Source organism: Quercus suber, unplaced genomic scaffold, assembly GCF_002906115.3.
Source record: "Quercus suber isolate HL8 unplaced genomic scaffold, Cork oak 2.0 scaffold_547, whole genome shotgun sequence".
Classification (NCBI taxonomy): Eukaryota; Viridiplantae; Streptophyta; class Magnoliopsida; order Fagales; family Fagaceae; genus Quercus; species Quercus suber.
This window is the reverse complement of record NW_027069995.1, coordinates 468,451-491,087: the sequence shown is the minus strand read 5'-3', so window position 1 is coordinate 491,087 and position 22,637 is coordinate 468,451. Positions and strand designations below refer to the sequence as shown.

Here is a 22,637-nt window from a genome sequence, read left to right as displayed (position 1 = left end):
ATATAAATTATGTACATGTGTGTATATATATCCGTTGCGTAATTCCAAAACAGTGCACCGAAACACACCGGTTCCGGAATATTCCATCCACTTGTCAAACCGCAACGGTCTCCGAAACAGAATTCAAAACCAATTCTGCATCATTCGAGGAGAAGATTGGTCTTTGCCAACCACAAGATCAAGAAACATTGTGATTTGGAGCTCAACAATGAATCTGGTTTAGATAATTGGTTTTTTGGTTTTTTTATTTAAAGAGAAAAAGGCCTAAACATAAGATTTTTCAAGTAAACATTATGCATAATTATTTGGAAACCTAGAATGTCTGGAGGTCTACAAGTAGAAACATGGAATGCAATTGGACATATATTGCATGTGATTACCAAGTACTAGCTTGTAACATGCTTTTAAAACTAACACATTTTTATCAAAAAAATATACTTAATTAATCAAATTCCTACCTAAGTTTAATACTACTTATAATAATTTTTGTTCTAATTTTTTATAAGATAAAACGTGTGGTGATTTTTATTGAGTAGATATATGCTTGATTTTTTTTTTTTTATAATTAATTAATATTGGACTCTTCGTATTTTGCATTTATTAACTCACTTAGTGCAAAGAATGAAAAACTTGAGTGAACACATGGCTCAAAATTAGCTCACAATTAAAATCTAATTGACTTTTCTCTCAACTTTGGCTTTATACATATAGACTGTTACGTAACTTGGTGACTATCTAGACTCCTCATTAGAGATAGACAAATATAATAAGGGTATATCACTTGTCTATGGGTTGTGATATCTCCAAGGTATTATGTAGCCAGGTTTTCAGTTTTATGCGTCAAACCCGCAGGTAATATGTACATGGAACTAGATTGGCTTAACATGTTAAAGAGTTTATTAAAAAAAGTAGCTAGAATAGAATGGCTTAAGCAACTGTAATATATCATGTTTGGACAGAATAGAATAGAGGGCTGGCGAGCTTCATGAGAGTGTTTACAAGAATGGGGTTGCATAAAGCATGATTGTGGTTCCTGAACTTTGAGCTTAAATGAAAGACAGCTTGTGTACTTTCAATTTGAAATTTTAAACCCTTTACGAAGAAGCTTAAAGCAGTGAGGCAATTCTGCTTCCCAAAGTTGCAGTAGCAACACAAAAAAAGGAGGGGGTAAAAAGAAAAAAACTCCTATTTTCTACTCTCCCTCCAAACTCCGAAGTTGCTATTATCCAGTTCTGTTAATCATCAAAACAGAGACTGTTTATATTCAGTTGACTGGCAAACACCAATGAAATTAATCCATAATAATATATATATATATATATATATTTTTTATAGTTAAAGAAAAATTTTATTAATAAAAAATAGCCAACCCAAGCACAATGAGAATGTACTGTGGGGGCAAAAATCAAGAACCAAGATTACAATTATCAAACAAAACAAGAAAGGAAAAACAAGAAAAATACGACAGAGCCACACTCCAATTAATGAGAGTATGTAAGAAAAAGGAATTAATCTCTAGTAATGACCATTTGCATCCCCTCAAAGCATCTAGCATTCCTTTCACTTCAAATACACCACATCAAACAATGTGGCACAAGTCTCCAAAAATCTATATTGCAATGTCACCCACAATTTACCTTGCCAAGACACAAACAACTCAATTACCTTAAGAGGCATAACCCACTAAAGTCCAAACAAACACAACACCATGGACCACATCTCAAAAGCTATAAGGCAATGAAGCAGAAGATGATCTACCAACTGCTCACACCTCTTACACATGTAACACCAACCAAGAACAATAATACCCTTTTTGCAAAGGTTATCAGTTGCAAGAATCTTTCTAAAGAAGCTGACCATGAAATGAAAGCCACCCTTGGAGGAACTTTCGATTGCCACACCAACCTCCAAGGGAAAGAGCAAGTAGGAGGGTAGAAAAAAAGATAAAAACCTCTAGCTTCAAAACCTCTACTACTTGTTGGCTTCCCACAAACCTTATCATCAGGGCCAACCCCCCGCGCTTTTGAAGAGTAAACAGTATCCATAATCCATAATAATATTCTTTTATCCACTCTCATTCCAGTCATTGTAGAATGACTCACAAATCATCACTTTAGAGTAAATATTTTATGAAGTGCAGGTGGGTGATTCGATGCCAAAAGCATTACAATTTTTACCATTAAATAATCTCTTCATGATGAGGATCGTAATGTTTGAGAATCATGTGCCCAGAAATCATTAAAAGTCCAAGCCATTAATCAAAGACTCCTTTGCTTCTACTTTGTGCATTGTGTAATAGAAAATACTAACCCAATCACTAGTATTAAGAGGGAAAAAGAAAAACAATGGAATGAAATGAAGCCAACAAAACAATTTAATACATCTATTCTAAGCACAACTAATTGGGTCTAAAAAATATGCAAATCATGCTAAGGAAATATAGCACAATAGTTCCAGAAGAGGAGTATAAACAGGTCAATGTCATTTTCAATTCTTATTTCTTAACCCCCAAATAATCAATACTGGCTAGTGAGCTACTTTCTCATCGAACATTTATGGGAATGTTATTTTGGTAGGAAGATAAGCATATAAGGCAATAGAATATTTAAAATGTACAAGAAAAAACATTTTTGATAATTTAATAATTATAATGGGGGAGGGGAATTTAAACTATGAATATTTCCATTGGAAATATTAAGAAATAACAGTTAAACTATAAGGCTCTTGGCCAAAATCTTTAGCATAAACAGAATAGATTACAGTCGACAAAATGAGAAATTTTTTAAATAAATAATACAATGAGAAACATTTAGTATGTGTGTAAAAACATGAAGGTAAAAGAGGTCACCATAAAATTGCTAGCAAAGAAACAGTTGAGCACATCTATCTATATATAAGTGGCAGGAAACATGGACTAGACCTGATAAATAAGATTGCTGAAAGTTGATAGCCAACACTGGCCACTTTTTTAATACCATTAATAAATGACTATATTAAAGAAAATTTGAAATGAAGATAAACAATTTCATGTATACATGCTACGAAGTCCACTATCACCTCAATATAATCGACAGCAGCGACCACAACCTGGATAAGCTACTTATCCTAGAGATAAAGCCACTTAACTAAATTAATAAATCAACAATAATAAGAATTTATAGAATAGTGCCATATCAAACATTATAGGTTCAGATCTAATGTTTGATCAATACCAAGGCTATATAAAGAAAAAAAAAATTCAGGAAATGATGTCTTTTTCTGACCCATATCTAAGTTAGACCCAAATACTTACTAAGTCCATCAACTTTTTTCACCTTAAAAAGAGCTAACACAGGGTTTATACCCTGCTCAGGAGTGTTAGGACTGAAAAACACCTCAGATTTGTCAAAATTACAATCTTTCCAGAAAGGTCACAATACCACTAACTTTTCAAAACATTATCCTGCATATCATTAGTGCCTCACAAAAACAGTGCATTCATCTGCAAACATGAGATGAGAATTGGGTCCAGATTTCTTGCAATCCATACTCCTTTAATAATACCTCGAAATTGTCACTCCAATAAGGCCAGAGACAAAGGATAAAGGTGAAAGCGGACCCCTTACCTTAAGCCACATTGAGGGAAAAGAATTTTAACCAGTGAACCATTCAATGGAATCTGATAAGAAACTGTACAGATGCATTGCTAAATCAAGTTGATTTAATGACAACTGCAATTCAATTTTTCCAGCACAGCCAAAATGAAGTCCTATCTAAGTCAATCATAAGCTCTATTCATATCAACTTTAAAAGCTACAAACCAAGTTTCCAGTTTTCACCTTCTAGTCTATCTAATTTTTTGAACCAAGTCGTGCTTACAACAAATTATCACAAAGCAATCTCCCTTTAACAAAACCATGGCTGACACCAAAAACTAGGAAGCAGTCCCCACAGGTTATACAGGCACGAACTTGAAGGTCTTGACTGAATGCTAACTTTTTAACTGGAAGATAGAAGAATATGTATGGGAATTCATGAAATGGTCTTTTGTATACCATCTTATAAGTTAATAGAAATCATTGAAAGAATAAAGTGTGAATAAGTGTAATGACACTGAACAGAAAATCTTAATCCTCAAAGCAAAGTTTGGCAGCCTCCACAAAGATAGTGAGTTCGAAAACAAAAATCAGAATTTTATATATATACATCAAGCATTTTATTTGATATAAAGCACTAAGATGTAGATTGGAAGTGATAGCACAAACAAACATGCACAAAGACTCAAACATTCACAAATCCTACTTTGTCTTCAAAATTTGATACTAATGTAAACTAAAGATTTAAAGGGAAAGGAAAAGAAAGAAAACTTCAACATCAAAATAAAAGACATAAAGTCCCTTTATATTGTTGATGAAATAATCATACATTTTCAACTAGACTGCTCAAATGATTTAGCAAGAGGCAAAATTCTGCTAATTCCTTTTTTCCACAACATAAGGAACTTTTTAAAAGATAGCCCTTTGGACTTGCCTCTACATAGTAAAACCTATAAGCAATTGACCCCACCCACCAGAACAAATTGTTGAGTAATCCAGGGGCATTCACCCCTAATGCGTTAAGCAATTTATACTCATGCCTAGGAGCATGTGTATACAGATGCTTTAAAACTTAAAAGCATAATCTTCCAAATGGGAACCAATTAGGTGTTCAAACAAGTGAAGTAATCAGCAAGTAGGCAAATAGGTAGAAGTGTTATGTGTCCTCTTTGGTCCCCTAGCAACTAATTAGCATCAAGTGAAATTAAGTTATTTGCCACTAGCTACAAAACTTGTAAGTCTACCACAAAGAAAAATTTAAGCAAAGTGCAAACAGAAATTGACACAACTTATCACATTCATGAGGAATTTCCTGGTTATAAGATTGATCACATAAATCAGTTGAATTTCCTGAACTGGTAACCATAACAGCATCACCCGAGCTTTATGAACCAAGTCTCATATGAGGATAGTGAAATCCCAATTTTTTTCTTTAGTCAATGCACAAACAAAGAATATCTGAGAGCTTGCTATTGCCAATTACCCTCAGTTTTTCCCCAAATTCCATACGATCATAAAAACTTCATCAAAACGGCACTTGAGCCACCAGTACTAGTAACAAGAATCTAGTTCACCTAAGGCCAAATGCTAGTCCCCAGTAGCTAAGTTTGTGGTAAGTGATAACAAAACCAAACTAATTTTATGCTTAAGCAATAATTCACACCAAGACCCTTGATGAGAGCACTAGAAAAGGAAGTTCCATAAACTTACACGGTCAGTGTAGGAAGTGCCCTCGTTAGCAAGGATAAAAAAATCAGAAAATTTAAGCACTATATTATTCATAACAACTTACAAGATTTACCAAAAGTGCAAAATCCAAACAATATTTACAGTATTTTACTAATTTATCAGAGTTGCACACAAACAACTGAAATGTATTGGACACAAACTACACAATTCTAACATGCAAACAGGCGTATAAATTAACATAAACATTAATTGCCATTTTGGAAAACCGTGACTTACATTTACTCTTAAAACATACAAATATTAAAAAGATACCCCATAAGTATTTCTAAAAACCAAAACATAAGCCAGTGGAGACTAAACAAAGAGTTATGCTTGTGCCACAACTTGCCCACATGGCGAGTTGCGAGTGGTAGGGTGTGATGGTGGGTCCAAGTGAGGACACCCCTCTACTACTCACAACTCGCCACGTGGACGAGTTGTGGCACAAATTGTGCCACTTTATGTGGCACTCATGGGCTATTTCTCCTTACCCTCGAGGCCACTTTAGCTAAAAGAGAAGTTTTTTTTTTTTTTTTTTTTAAAAGAACCAAAGAGTGAAGATATTCTTGCATCATGTAGAAATTTTCCTCAATCTTGAGCAATCCAGCTTTATCATCCTTAGTTCATAGAGTTTCATAGAATTTCAAGGCACTTTCACCATGGATGACCTCATCCATTCCAAAACATTGCCCAGATTGTGGGCTTGATCCAATGTGGGTAGAAAAATGCAATATGGGAGATGGTAAGAAGTTTTCCACTGATCTATAATCAACAATTTATATCATATAAACAAAGATGTTAAAACCATTCCTTGAAATTCCAACAAGAAGCAATGAATTTTTCCAAGTGCTTGGGTCATTATTCATTATTGCGAAAACATAAAATTAAAAAAGGTCACTATAAAATTACCATAAATAAAAACTTTTAGCACATCTATCTATACATTGTAAATTAAAAGTGGCAGGAAATATGAAATTTGCTTGATAAATAAGATTACTCAAAGTTGACAGTCAACAGTGACCACTTTTCTAATATCAGTAATAAATTATTATATTAAAGAAATTTTGAAATGAAGCTGATCAATTTTACGTATATATGCTACATAGTCAACTATCACCTCAATATAACCGTCAACCACAACCTAGATAGGCTACCTATCCTCATAAAGCCACATAACTAAAGTAATCAATTAGTAATAATAGGAATTTATAGAATAGTGCCATATTGAACATTACAGATTCATATCTAATGTATAATCAATTCCGAGTACATACAAGAACAAAATGAAAAAACAATTTTTTTTTTTTTTTAAGGAAATGCATCTTACCTATTTTCCTTAGCATGTAATTGCACTGTTGGCAGGGCAAAACAAGACTCTCAACATAAGCATCAACAAAATTAAAAGAATAGAGCCTTCTGGAGCAAAAAAAAAAACTTATATACGCGTACAAACATTACAACTAAGGTAAAAAGAACAGGCTTAATCCCATTCCCACGTCCAATAAGGACTGAAAATGCATGTAATTTTGCAAATACCTTTTTGTTTTTTTTTTTTTGATAAGTGTAATTTTCCAATTAGCTAATTACTAATCAAAGACTTACAGGCTGAAGCACTCATTTATAGAGCCATATGCTTAGGTTAATGATTATACAAAGATCTATCATAATCATGAATTTCTCACATAAAATAAAAATTAAGTATTATTCATTAAATTCCAATATGTCATTTCAACTTTGCATAACATAAAATAATGAATAAAACCAAAAAAAAAAAGGTCTGATTTTGAGATTTTCTTCATTGCTTATTGTTAACACAAACGGTAAAATAAAGCCATGCGCACACACACACCAGAGCCTTGTCTCAATTCTCTTAGACTTATGCCAAAAGACTAGAACCATCTAATGCAGTTTGTAGTTACCATTATTATTTTTAACAAAGAGTAGAATTCTCACATTCGAACTCACTAAGATGGGGGCCTCTCCCTCCCCTATTTCTTAGGAATTGAATTGATGTAGTCCCAAAACAAATAAAGCCCTATGAATCTCTAGTCTGCCTTTCATGTGCATAAAATATGATCTTCACTTCAATGTTTCAACAAAGGTCTGCATGATCGATCATTAACTCCATTTGGTTTTCTCTTAAACTTGTCATCGTTGTAGGATATCAAAGATTGAATTCAAATTTTATGTATGACACACAATCAGGAAAATAAAATTAAAGAACATACGCTACTATTTTAAAATGTATCCCAACAAAACCCTTATTAGATGGTAATAATGTATTATGAAATTCTCCAACCCCCCCCCCCCCCTCTCCTTTAAATTTTTATCAATAGAGACCTTTAGACCCATTAGACAGGTATGACAAGTATCTAGTTGATCGAGCAAAAAGATATTTAACAGAACTAGGCAGTATATCCTTGTTTACAAACACTACATTTGCAAGCATCTTCATCACAATGCAAGCATGGCAGACGAAATTAAATGCTTAATCATTTTTGTAAATACACTAAAACCAAACTGCAAATCTTGGAAAATATAACAATGGTGAAGCCACAAAAGGAGTTTAGCATAAAACAACTACAAGCCATTTTAACAGAATAAGCTAATTCAGTACTAACAAACTATACACCATCAAAGAGATTTGTTGAATCTTTTCTTTTGCTGAGTTAATGTCTGTTACTCATTTGGAGCTCATCACCAACCATGATTGCACGAGGTCCTACAAGAATTTAAGAACTATAAGTCCATTCTTTTTTAAGTAATAAATGATTATATTAAAGAAATATTGAAATGGGGAAAAACAATTTTAAGTATACATGATATGCACTAAACTATCATCTCAATATAATTGAGAGTGACCACAACCTTGATAAGATACCTATCCTGAAGAAAAACCATAATAAGCATGAAATGAGTCTTACTAATTTTCAATTTTCAATCAATATGTAACTACACCATTGGAGGCTTTATCAAGTAAAACTACACTCTCAACATAAGAACCCACAAGAGTACAAAAAAATCTGTCAATTTCAATATCCTTAATCATTTGGGTATTTGCATTCCATGAGACTAGCCCTCCTCTATCATTTCGCAATACAACCTCACCATTCCTCCTAAAGCCAACTGGACATTGTTTGGCCAATCCCAATTTCAGATATTGATGTGTAAATTGTGTCCACGATGATGTAACACCATACTCTTTCATCAACCATATATTGAGCTTACCACCCCTTACCCTTTTTTGAAATCCAGCAATAGAATTTCCATATACGAAAACATGAATCCACACCATCTTCCCTGGAATTTCCAGCAGCAGAATTTGGCGGAAGGGGCACAACTCCACCAATGCTTTTTTTTCTTTTTGATAACCTAGGGAACATTTCTAAAGAAGAGTCCTTTGGGCTTCCTTATAGCCAGTAAAACCTATAGGCAATTGACCCCACCCACCTGTTGGGTAAACCATAGTAGTTTTAAGTTGAAGTCTTCTATTTACATAGTTTTTTCTCTTTATTGTTTTCACTAGTTTTAGCCTTTGGCTTCTACTTCACACAATTGTGTAATTTTTCTTTGGGATAATTACACATTACCAACCTGTGGTTTGACCCGAATTCTATGTGCCTACCCGTGGTTTCAATTTTGACACTTTACCCACCTGTGATTCCCTCCGTTACTCCTCCGTAACCCACCTCTAGTGCAGACGTTACTCTAACACAAAACTCATTAAAAACAGATCCTAAAACAGATCAAACACTCCTCATGAACTGAGAACTTCCTGGGTTTTGATCATGCAAGCAAACTGAAGAAGAAGGAGACACAATGTTCATCTGGCATTTGACACTGACCAAACTAATTTATTTTTAGACTTATAAACAAATAGACTAAAAAGTTTTGGTGAGACAAATTTACTCTCAAAGGCTCACACCCACTGACCCACATAACCCAGTCTGAAAAATCCCCAAATCTGAAAAGCTTGAAACCCCAACGCCACTCCCACCAGACCAGCAGAGGCTGATCTTCGCCGAGAAGCAGCTCGAAGACGGGCGCACCCTTGCCGACTATAACAACCAGAAGGAATCGACCCTTCACCTCGTCCTCCGTCTCCGTGGTGGTATGCAGATCTTCGTCAAGACCCTCACCGGAAAGACCATTACTTTGAAGGTGGAGAGTTCGGATACCATCGACAACGTGAAGGCGAAGATCCAAGACAAGGAGGGGATCCCACCAGACCAGCAGAGGTTGATCTTCGCCGGAAAGCAGCTCGAGGACGGTCGCACCCTTGTCCTCGACTTCCGGCAATGCGGCGGTGCTGCCGTTTTTGCAGGTGTCGAACATCGCCACCGACGAGAAAGCGGAGGAGAAGTACTACGAGATGATGGGTTTGGACGACACGAAGATGCCGCCGCAGGAATTCATCGAAGCCATAGCGAATGGGTTGCGGGGAGCGTTGAACGGAAGCCATGCCGTGTTATGAGACTGTGTTGACGAATTTCTTTTGGGATTTGTTGAATAATTGTAGTAAGTGGAATAGTTTTGATAAAGAAGTGAGCAAATTTTTCTGGGTTTCTAGTTTTTGGACATGAGGAGCAGGAGATTTGATTTGATTTATTTGAACGTTGTTGAGTTAGATTAGGAGTTTTAATTTTTATCTAATTTTTCTCATACGGCTTGGCTTTATCATGCTTTCAGATGTATAATTAGTTTATTTGTAGTTGAGATGATAAGTTCAAATACAAGTTGAAGTTCTAAGAAATTGCATAATATTTTTTTACCAATAGCACATTTTGATCTGTTTTCTCTTGAATTTTTATGTGTTTTATGTTCTCGGAGGAGAGAGACATAAAAATTGTGCAAAAATACATATTTAGCCTTCTTTTTAACAGAGGTGGGTAACAGAGCCTTAACGGAGGAAATCACAGGTGGGCAAAGTGTCAAAATTTAAACCACGGGTAGACACATAGAAATCGGGTCAAACCACAGGTAGGCAAATTGTAATTATCCCTTTTTCTTTTCCTGATAAGTAAGTAGAATTTCTTTATTGAAGTAAAACACTTTATGTTCACGATGATGAACACAAAGGATCAAAAAAAAATTACATAATCAAAATATTGTCTAATAGAAAATATTAACTCATCAACAAAAGATTAAGAGGGAGAAAAGAAAAACAATGGTATGAAATAGAGTCAACAAAACAATACACCTAAGCATAACTACTTCATTGGGAGTAAAAACAATGATGCAAATCATGCTAAGGAAGGAAAGATAACAAAATAGATTTGGGAGGTATGAACAGGTCATTTCCGGTTCTTATTTCCAGTTCTTATTTCTTAATCACCCAAAGCAAGCAATACCAGCTAGAGACCTGCTTTCTCATTGATTTTCAGTAAGAAGATAGGCATTTAAGGCAATAGAAGAATTAAAATGTACAAGCAAAATCTTTAGATTAAAAAGATTACATTTGACAAAATGAGAAACTTTTTGAATAAATAATACAAGGAGAACATGAAGAACATTTTGGTATAAGTGCAAAAACAAGGAATTAAAAGAGGCCGCCATAAAATTGTCAGCAAAGAAACAATTGAGCACATCTATCTATACTTTGTAGATTACAAGTGGCAGGAAACATGAACTTGGCTTGATCAATAAGCTTGCTCAAAGTTGATAAGCAACGCTGACCACTTTCTTTTTTAAGTAATTAAATATTAAATTAAACAAAATTTGAATTGAGGGCAAACAATTTTAAGTATATATGCTACGGACTCAACTATCACCTCAATTTAACCGACAATGACCACAACATTGATAAGCTATTTATTGTAAAGACAAAGTCACTTGATTAAGGTAATGAATCAACTATAATGAGGATTTATAAAACAGTGTCATATTCATATCTGATGTACGATATTATCAATGCCAAGTATATATAAAGAACAAAATGAAAAACCATTAAAAAAATAAACATGAAATGCATCTTACCTATTCTCGTTAGTATGTAACTGCACCGTTGGCAGCCTTGTCAAGCAAAACTAGACTCTCAATGTAAGAATCAATAAAAGGATAGTGATCTCCAATCATCCTAAGATCCTTGAACTCTTTGCTCTCAGGATTCCAACAGACAAGTTTTCCTTCACCTAATACGAATACAGCATCCCCATTCCTCCTAAAACGTATTGGCCATACTCTGAAATTAAAATCAGCAGTAAAAAATGGAGTCCATGACGATGCAACACCATACTCTTTCATTACCCATATATTGATCCAAAGCATCTGATCAATCCCTACCGTAATTAGAAACCCAGCAATGGAATTTCCATATACAGAAAGACAAGTCCAGATCTCCTGCCCTGGAAATTCCGGCAGCAGAATTTGGCGGAAGACCTCGTCCCCCAAATCGAACACCAAAGCAAACTGCTTGTTATCATTAGTTAAAGCAATCCAATGCAATGCCCCATTGGCAAATGCCGGTGGCAAAGAACTAATTATAGCGCACATAGGAGGCAGAGAAGCAGAAGCACTAAGCATTCTTCATTCACCAGCGAAGAGTGAGTAAACCTCGACCACGGACCGAGACTTTACAAAGTCCGAAGGACTACCCAATATGTAGAGAATCCTGACTACTTTATAATCGTTAGTTTTTGGATCAAATCCAAACCCAAAAGATGTGCGGGACGTACCATGTGTGTCGACGGTGGCATCGGGATAAGGAAGTTGGAGAAACTTTCTCACACAAGGGTTCCAGAGAAAGATTTCCTCAGCGCGATTGGAAAAACTATAGGAGAGGCATATCAGGCCGTTACAAGTACCGCGGGCATTGTACGTTCCGTGATGGGGGAAAGGGGAATCAAAGCTGGCGTATTCAGTGAAATCAGGATCATCGTCTTCTTTATGCAATGTGTAGACTTCTCTGTCATTCCGTGAGATGTTTAAGAGGAGGAAGAGGTTTTGGCTTTTGTTGTGGGAGTGGTGGAGATGGGTGGAAATGAAAGTTGGGTTTTGGATTAGGGATTTCCAGGTTTTTGAGACAGAGGTACAGGTGATTATGGATTTGATAGGTAGGAAAGTGAAAATATGGGTAAGAATCTCATCAGGTAAATATCCCCATCCAATTGACTTCTTGCTGTCTGACATTGCCCCCGATTTCAAAGAGAGAGAGAACCAAGGTTAAGGAGTGTGGAGGGATTTTTTTATAAAATAACTATAAAACCCAAACAATATTATTAGTTAGGCAACGTTTCAAACATATTACATTTCTAACAATTCAACTTCAGAGGAGTCGATTTTACTGTTCATATTCCATATTTTTGTGCCACGTAGGTCAAGAAATCGAGTCCATTATATTCAGTTTTTCTTTGTGTTGAAAACGACTCCTCTGTGGTCGATTTCTTTGTCCAAAATACCCCCCACGGACGAACCCACAGTCGTAACCATGCGCCAAAAAACCCACAGGAACCCAGCGAACCCAGCAAAACGAACCCAGCAACACCGAACCCAGCAAAACGAACCCAGCAACACCGAACCCAGGCGCCGACGAACCCAGGCGCCGACGAGCGTGTTCTTCTCCTCCACTGATCCGATCCGAGCGTGTTAGGCTCGTCGGTGTCCAGGTTCGTCGGGGTTTGGTGTGCTGGGTTCGTCGGTCAGAATCGGCGCCTGAGTTCGTCGGCAAGAAACCCAGGCGCCTGAGGTCGTTCGTCGGTGACGGTGACTGGGTTTTTTACAGAACGAAGAACGAAGCGTTGTGCTTGCCGCTGAAGTCGTCTTCAATCTCTGGGTTCTTCTGTCCCATTCTTCTGTCGCTGGGTTCTCAGTGGAGGAGATGGGTTTTGGGGAAATTGATTTCAGTGAAGTAGTTTGCAATGCAAAGAAAACGACTCCACTGGAGTCGTTTTCTTTGCATTGAAATCGACTTCTCTTAAGTCGATTTCTGTGTATAAAAAATGAGTATAATGAAATCGATTTCTTTATCTACGTCGCACAAAAATAAGCAATATGAACAGTAAAATCGACTCCTCTGAAGTCGAATTGTTAAAAATACAATATGTTTGAAACGTTGTCTAATTAATAATATTGTTTAGATTTTATAGTTATTTTATAAAAAAATCCAGTGTGGAGAGAAGGCGAGACTGAACTCTGGACTGAAACGCAAAAAACCTTTCTTTCTTTCTTTATTTTAATATTGCTTTTGTCCATAGCATTTATTTGTATTCTTTGTTTTTTTTTTTTTTTTTTAATTATTATTTTTTTTATCGGATTTTAAACTATGGTGGGGGCGCTGAAGGTGTGGACCATGAAAAGGGGAATCAAAACTGGTGTATTCAGTGAAATCAAGATCGTCTTCTTTATGCAATGTGTAGACTTCTCTGTCATTCCGTGAGGTGTTTAAGAGGAGTAAGAGGTTTTGGCTTTTGTTGTGGGAGTGGTGGAGATGGGTGGAAATGAAAGTTGGGTTTTTGATTAGGGATTTCCAGGTTTTTGAGACAGAGGTACAGATGATAATGGATTTGATAGGTAAGAAAGTGAAAATATGGGTAAGAATCTCATCAGGTAAATATCCCCATCCAATTGACTTCTTGCTGTCTGACATTGCCCCCGATTTCACAGAGAGAAATCTGAGAACCAACGAGGGACGAGGGTTAAGGAGCGTGGAGAGAAGGCGAGACTGAAGTCTGGACCTAAACGCAAAAACCTTTCTTTCTTCTTTTTTTTTTAATATTGTTTTTGTCCATAATATTTATTTGTATTCTTTGTTTTTTTTTTTTAATATTTTTATTAAAATATTTATTTTTTTGTGCTTGAAGCCTTGGAAAATATTATCATGTTTGTTGGTTGTCACTTTATCCCTAAAATTTTAAGATTATTTTTTTGAGAAACTATTGAAAAATGTTTTTTATCATCCCTAATTTTTAAAAATATATTTTATATTGTGAATTTGTATTTTGTTACTAGTTCACCTCATGTGTATCATTTTTTTTTTCTTTTTTAAGGGTAATGGCTCATGTCAAACCTATCAAATTCTTTAATATTTGAAAAATAGTGTCGCCTAAGTGTTCAATGTGCCTTACTTGTAGGGTGTTATCCCTTCCTCAACAATAATTGATCACTCAATGTATTATTTTCATTCATAACACTAATAGTCTTCGAAACGAAATTCAGAATCCGATTTCAAAATATTCTGTTCCAATTGTTAATCCACAATAGTCTTCGAAATGGAATTCAAAACCTACTCTGCATCATTCAAGGAGAAGATTGGTCTTTGCCAACCACAAGAGCAAGAAACATTGTGATTTGGAGCTCAACTATGAATCTGGTTTAGATAAATGGTTTTTTTTTTTTTTTTTTTTAATTTAAATTAGGCCTAAACATGCCACTTTTTTTTTTCAAGTAAACTTTATGCATAATTATTTGGAAACCTAGAAAGTCAAGAGGTCTACAAGTAGAAACATGGAATGCAATTGGACACATATCGCATTTGATGGATTGGTGTGAGATCTTATATGGCATGCTTAGTCTATTACCAAGTACTAGCTTGTAACATGCATTTAAAACTAACACATTTTTATCATAAAAATATATTTAATTAATCAAAATCCTACCTAAGTTTAATACTACTTATAATCATTTTTATTCTAATTNGAGCTCAACTATGAATCTGGTTTAGATAAATGGTTTTTTTTTTTTTTTTTTTTAATTTAAATTAGGCCTAAACATGCCCCTTTTTTTTTTCAAGTAAACTTTATGCATAATTATTTGGAAACCTAGAAAGTCAAGAGGTCTACAAGTAGAAACATGGAATGCAATTGGACACATATTCGCATTTGATGGATTGGTTGAGATCTTATATGGCATGCTTAGTCTATTACCAAGTACTAGCTTGTAACATGCATTTAAAACTAACATCATTTTTATCATAAAAATATATTTAATTAATCAAATATCCTACCTAAGTTTAATACTACTTATAATCATTTTTATTCTAATTTTAATAAGATAGACACGTGGGTGATTTTTATTGAGTAAATAATGCTTAATTTTTTTTTATTATAAATAATTAATATTGGACTCTTAGTATTTTGCATTTATTAAACTCACTTGGCACAAAGAATGAAAAACTTAAGTGAACACATGGCACAAAATTAACTCACAATTGAAATCTAAATATTTTTTTATAGTTAAAGAAAAATTTTATTTAAAAAAAAAAAAAAAAGCAAACCAGAGCACAATGAGGATGTACTGCGGGTAAAAAAAATCAAGAATCAAGATTACAATTATCAAACAAAACAAGAAAGGAAAAACAAGCAAAATGCAACAAAGCCACACTCCAATGACCATTTGCATCCCTCAAAGCATCTGGCATTCCTTTCACTTCAAATACACCACATCAAACAATGCGGCACAAGTCTCCAAAAATCTATATTGCAATGTTGCCAGCAATTTACCTTGCCAAGACTCAAACAACTCAATTACCTTAAGAAGCATAACCCACTAAAGTCCAAACAAACGCAACACCAAGGACCACATCTCAAAAGCTATAGGGCAATGAAGCAGAAGATGATCTACCAACTCCTCACACCTCTTACACATGTAACACCAATCAAGAACACTAATACCCTTTTTGCAAAGGCTCTCAGTTGTAAGAATCTTTCTAAAGAAGCTGACCATGAAATTAAAGCCACCCTTGGAGGAACTTTCGATTGCCACACCAACCTCCAAGGGATAGAGCAAGTAGGAGAGTAGAAAAGAAGATTAAAACCTCTAGCCTCAAAACCTCTGCTTCTTGCTGGCTTCCCACAAACCTTATCATCAGGGCCAAGCCCCCGCAATTTCGAAGAGTAAACAGTATTCATAATCCATAATAATATTCTTTTATCCACTCTCATTCCAGTCATCATAGAATGACTCACAAATCATCACTTTAGAGTAAATATTTTATGAAGTGCAGGTGGGTGATTCGATGCCAAAAGCATTACAATTTTTACCGTTAAATAATCTCTTCATGATGAGGAAAGTAATGTTTGAGAATCAACACGTGTCCAAAAATCATTAAAAGTCCAAGTCATTAATCGAAGACTCCTTTGCTTCTACTTTGTGCATTGTGTAATAGAATATACTAACCCAATCACTAGTATTAAGAGGGAAAAAGAAAAACAATGGAATGAAATGAAGCCAACAAAACAATAAATCTATTCTAAGCATAACTAATTGGGTCTAAAAAATATGCAAATCATGCTAAGAAAATATAGCACAATAGTTCTAGAAGATGAGTATAAACAGGTCAATGTCATTTTCAATTCTTATTTCTTAACCCCCAAATAATCAAGCAATACTGGCTAGTGAGCTGCTTTCTCATCGAACATTTATGGGAATGTTATTTTGGTAGGAAGATAAGCATATAAGGCAATAGAATATTTAAATGTACAAGAAAAGCCATTTTTGATAATTTAATAATTATAATGGGGGAGGGGATTTAAACTATGAATGTTTCCATTGGAAATATTAAGAAATAACAGTTAAACTATAAGGCTCTTGGCCGAAATCTTTAGCATAAACAGAATAGATTACAGTTGACAAAATGAGAAAATTTTTAAATAAATAATACAATGAGAAACATTTAGTATGTGTGTAAAAACATGAAGGTAAAAGAGATCACCATAAATTTGCTAGCAAAGAAACTGTTGAGCGCATCAATCTATATATAAGTGGCAGGAAACATGGACTTGGCCTGATAAATAAGATTGCTGAAAGTTGATAGCCAACACTGACCACTTTTTTAATATCATTAATAAATGACTATATTAAAGAAAATTCGAAATGAAGATAAACAATTTCATGTATACATGCTACGTAGTCCACTATCACCTCAATATAACCGACAGCAGCGACCACAACCTGAATAAGCTACTTATCCGAGAGATAAAGCCACTTAACTAAAGTAATCAATCAACAACAATAAGAATTTATAGAATAGTGCCATATCAAACATTATAGGTTCAGATCTAATGTATGATCAATACCAAGTTTATATAAAGAAAAAAAAAAATTTAAGCAAAGTGCAAACAGAAATTGACACAACTTATCACATTCATGAGGAACTTCCAGGTTATAAGATTAATCAAAAAATTCAGTTCAATTGCCTGAACTGGTAACCATAACAGCATCGCCCGGGCTTTATGAACCAAGTCTCATATGAGGATAGCGAAATCCCAATTTCTTTCTTTAGTCGATGCCCAAACAAAGATTATCTGAGAGGCTTAAGAGGAGGAGGTTGTTTTTGATTTTGTTGTGGGAGTGGTGGAGATGGGTGGAAATGAAAGTAGGGTTTTGGATTAGGGATTTCCAGGTTTTAGAGACAGAGGTACAGATGATAATGGATTTGATAGGTAGGAAAGTGAAAATACGGGAAAGAATCTCATCAGGTAAATATTCCCACCGAATTGACTCGTTGCTGTCTGACATTGCCCCCGATTTCAAAGAGAGAAAGAACCAACGAGGGACGAAGGTTAAGGAGTGTGAAGTGAACTGAGAAGGCGAAGGTCTGGTCTGAGCTTGGATTGGAGACCCAAATCACGAATTGTGGTTGATCGGAGACCCAAATCACGAGCTTGGATCAGAATCCTTAGATTGGAGATGAACCGATCTGGGCTGAGCTTGATGGTGACGGCTTGTGGTTGCTCGTGGTGGTTGCTCGAGATGGTGACGACTGGCGTGGTGGTGGCGGTGGCATGTGGAAGAGCAATGAAGGGTCAGTGAGAAGAGAGAGCTCTGGGTAATAAATAAATAAATTAAAAAAAAAAAAATGGAGAAGAGACGAGAAGAACCGGTTAGAGAGACGTTACTTGATGTGACAAGTCATACGAGTGCGTCCTATTTGTTGCTTAATTTTACAAAAATGTCACTAAAACTCAATTTTCAAAAATTGGAAGTATTTTATTTCTTGTTTCCTGTTTTTATTGCTCTAACTCAAAATTGTTGAGTTTTGAGTGAGGAAAACACAATGTAAAGACAAGTCATACGGGTGCGTCCTATTTGTCGTTTAATTTTACAAAAATGACACTAAAACTCAATTCTCAAAAATTGAAAATATCTATTTCTTGTTTTTTGTTTTCATTACTCTAACTCAAATTGTTGAATTTTGAGTGATGAAAACACAATATAAAAATCAAGTCAAACAAAAAAATTTCTGTGGGTCTCACGTTTTTTGATAACTCAATTATGAGTTTTGGATCATATCACTCAAAACCCCTCTAAATCAAGGTCCTGAAGTTCAGATTTTTTTTTTAAATTGAACAGTAATACTTATTAGAACACACATGAAAATAGTAATATTAGTGTTTTGATGTCCGAACTTAAACCCAAAAGAACCTTTTTTTTCTTTCTTTTTTTTTAATATTGTTTTTGTCCATAATATTTATTTGTATTCTTTGTTTTTTTTTTAAATTTTTTTTTAGAAATTTTTTTTTTGTGCTTGAAGCCTTGGAAAATATTATCATGTTTGTCAGTTGTCACTTTGTCCTTAAAATTTTAAGATTATTTTTTTGAGAAACTATTGAAAAATGTTTTTTATCATCCCTAATTTTTGAAAATATATTTTATATTGTGAATTTGAATTTTGTTACTAGTTCACCTCATGTCTATCATTTTTTTTTCTCTTTTTAAGTGTAATGGCTCATGTCAAACCTATTAGATTCTTTAATATTGAAAAAATAGTGTCACCTTGCTAGACCGAAAATAAAGGTTAACGAAAATTGACAAAATGGCAAAAAGTATAATGTTTGAATAATTTAAGGACAACAATTAACTTTTTAAAGGTCAAGACCAAAAAAACAAAAAAAAAAAACCAATATTCATGCAAACTTAATGAAATGGAACAACATTTTGGCCTCTCTTGTTTTGTTTATAGGATTTGAAACTCTTAACATTTGCTGTATAATGATTGTTATTTACGATTAGATTAGGACACCATTTTTTTTTTTTTTTGTATAACTGAGATTCGAATTCAAGTTCCTTATTTGATGACAAGACACTTTTTAGTTGAGCCAATTATGGTTTTGAATTGTTAGTTAGTAGTGATGTGAATCGTTCATCTAAGTACCTTAGTTCAACTACGAAATTCTCTTCGTCTAAGTTCATTCGTTCTTTTTCATCCTGCAAACTCCAGCAATAACCTTCCAACCTTGTGGAGGACGACTATGGACTATGGAAGAACGATACCTCCAAATGGAAAGGAGTGATCTTTTAAACCAAACGGCATGATCTACACTACACAAACCCATCATCTTCAAATATGGGCATGAATCTTGAGATTCCTGCCTTCCATCATTGTCATCACATCCATTATACCATGACTTAATAATTATAAATGTAGAAAATCAAGATGGAGGTGATTAGAAACTAACTTTATATAAAAGACCATACAACACCACTCCAAAGGTATGAGAGAAAACCCATGGGAACTCATGTTTTCTATATCTTTTTGGTATTTGTGAGTTTTGTCATAAGTTTCAGAGAAGTTTATGCCGGCACTATACCGATACCACTTTAATTGATTGAGTGTTATCTTCTTACAAGTCTTCCAAAGCTCACGTTTGGATGAGTTGCTCACTTTAGAGACTCTTCACCGCCAACTAGTATTGTTAATTTGTTAAGCATTTTTATTCTCGTGCATTGGTTAGTTGTATTGTTAATTGGATCTGATAAGGAATGTTCTAAGGGCACAGGTTAAAACAGCTCATTTAATAATATGATGAAGTTTTAAAGAGATTAGATAGCTCACTTAATGGAATATTCTGGCCATTTTATGCGTAGTAACTATGTTAGATAGCTCACTTAATGGAATATTTTGACTTTTTCCTCATTCATCCCAGGTCCTCGGGGATTCTTTGCTCTTAACGACGGATTACCTTAGTACCGAAGTGAAGGTCGTGGTGGTCAACTCCAAGTTGGAATCTGTTGAGACAAAAAGCTCAAAATTAAGGAAGGATTTGATTGTTTCCATGGACGAAACAAACAAGGCAAATGAGAAGATTAGGGAACTCAACGAAGCCTTGCAAATGGAGAAAGCACTCGTCGTCTAGAAAGATGAAGAAATCCAGGCTGCTCTTCTGAGAACTAATGCAGAAAGAGAAAATGTTGTCTAGTAGTTCATGCAGTCTGACCAATTTTTCGACCTCCAGTTCATTCAATATTTCAAGGGCTTTGAGCTTCTGCGGAGATAGATGAAGAAGCACCACAGCTTGGTCGGGGACTTCTCTAATCTTGTTTTCAAGAAGATCGACACTGAAATTTTGGCTGACGAAGCTAAGGAACTAGAGGAAACAAATACTACTGCTACTACTTTTGGAGGTGCTACTGTTGGAGGAACAGAAATCAGTGAAGTTGGGAGCTTAGTGATGAGAATCAACAAGCATTCAAAGATCCATTACATGTTCTAGTTGGGCCTATTACTAAAGCAAGATCCAAGAAGATCAAAGAAGCACTTAATGGGCTGATTCAAGAGATTTTGGTTAATTCTAACGGAGGACATTCCAAGCTTGGCCCAAAGGAAGATAAAGGCGTAATAAATTTAATCCAAACTATTGAAAGCTAATTTGGCTTAATTGGGCGTGATTTATGGCGTGGATTAATGACTGATTGATTTTCCAACTCCATATCAGTTAATAGATATTTTTTCTAGTCTGGAGCATCTAGTTTTGGACCAGATCTACCTTACTTTTAGGCTTTTTATTATTTAGAACATCTTTAGCTATTTTTCCTATTTTGGATCTACTAATTTAAGACCAAATCAACTTTTATTTAGGGTTTTATTATTTAGTACTTTCTTTTTATATATTATTTTTCTATTTTCAGTCATGCCTTATAAATAACATACACTCATTGTAATAAGAGATTATTGAATAAAAATTAGAAAAGGTGAGGCTTTGCTCTTCTTTTGGTTCTTCAAAAACTGTGAACTTATCAGGGATTCTTGCTTGTGGCATTCAAACTTTATACCTTTGGTTCGTGATTCCATTATAATCATTGGGTCAAGGTCTGTTACTTATACCTTTGGTTCGCGTTTCACTTATAAACGTTAGGTCAAGGTTCTATCAAAAATCTGAATTTTAGCTTTCTTGAGCAAGTATTCCAATATTTTTGTTGGGTCTCAAAGCGTGTCGATTGAGGTTCACATCATTTGGTATCAGAGCACAGGTTCTAAAATCAGTTTTCTTTCCCTTTATCTTTTGTTTCCTGTTATCATCTTGTCTTGTTCCTTTTGTGTTCTTTATTCCTCGTTCTTATTTTGTGACGTGCACTAGGTTAAAATCGTGCACCAAGCTCCCAAAAAAAAAAAAGGCATGAAAAAAAAAAAAGAAAAAAGAAGAGACTTTGGAAAAGAAATAGAAAAAAAAAATTGTTTGTAGTTTCAATTCTTTCAAAATCAAAATATTATTTTCTTTTGTCCTCTTCCTTTGATTTAGTGTTTCTGCCATATTTTCTTGCCATTGGTATTAGTTTAAATAATACAAGTTGAATTTCTTGATCAAGTTTATTAGTTTAAGCAGAACTGAAAAGGGGAAGCTACGAGTGGAAAAATGCAAGAGAGTGTGAGACTAATATCGGGAAAAAGCCAATTTAAGAGTGAGACACGAGTGTGAGTGACATAATTTGAGTGTAAACACGTGAGGGAGTGTTGTGAGGAATTATTTCTAACATTTCTTTGTAGTTTCAAAATTATGTCTTGCAGGGGCGAAGCATCAAACACAGGAGGGGAGGAGTCATCCATCATGTTGCAGGCTATGCAACAACAATTTGAACGTATGAACGTGGTGTTTAATGATATTCGGGATCGGATGGATAGACAAGACGCTGTTATTGCTTCTTTGTGTGAGGAGCGTTCCCAAAGAGCCCCTAATGCTAGAAGGCAAGAAAGACGTGCGCGTGTGGATAATTCTGATGACTACTATGACGATGAGTTTGAAGATGAAGAGGATCAAGCTTCATTGAACAATGAGGGTAGGTTTGCACTAAAGGGAGAAAGGCGTGGTAGAGGTTTCCGAAGAGATCCAAGATGGCAAGGTGGGACTGATAAAAGTCTAGGAAACATCAAAATGAAGATGCCATCGTTTCAAGGAAAAAATGATCCAGAAGTGTACTTAGAGTGGGATAAGAAGGTGGAGTTCATCTTTGAGTGCCACAACTACTCCGAGGAGAAAAATGTAAAACTAGATGTGATTGAGTTTACTGACTATGCTATTATATGGTGGGATCAACTTGTGATGAACAGAAGGAGAAACTATGAGAGGCCTATTGAGACATGGGAGGAAATGAAGGCCACCATGAGGAGGCGGTTTGTCCCTA

At 35.0% G+C, this 22,637-nt stretch overlaps 1 non-coding gene across 1 annotated transcript; it reads right to left on the bottom strand.

The window, feature by feature from the left end:
* Positions 1-7,679: 7,679 nt before the first annotated feature.
* Positions 7,680-12,457, bottom strand: LOC111997848 (uncharacterized). Its single transcript, XR_010625247.1, has 2 exons — positions 11,280-12,457; positions 7,680-8,025 (listed from the first exon to the last, which is right to left on the bottom strand). It is a non-coding gene; the product is annotated as an uncharacterized LOC111997848 (transcript).
* Positions 12,458-22,637: the final 10,180 nt, after the last annotated feature.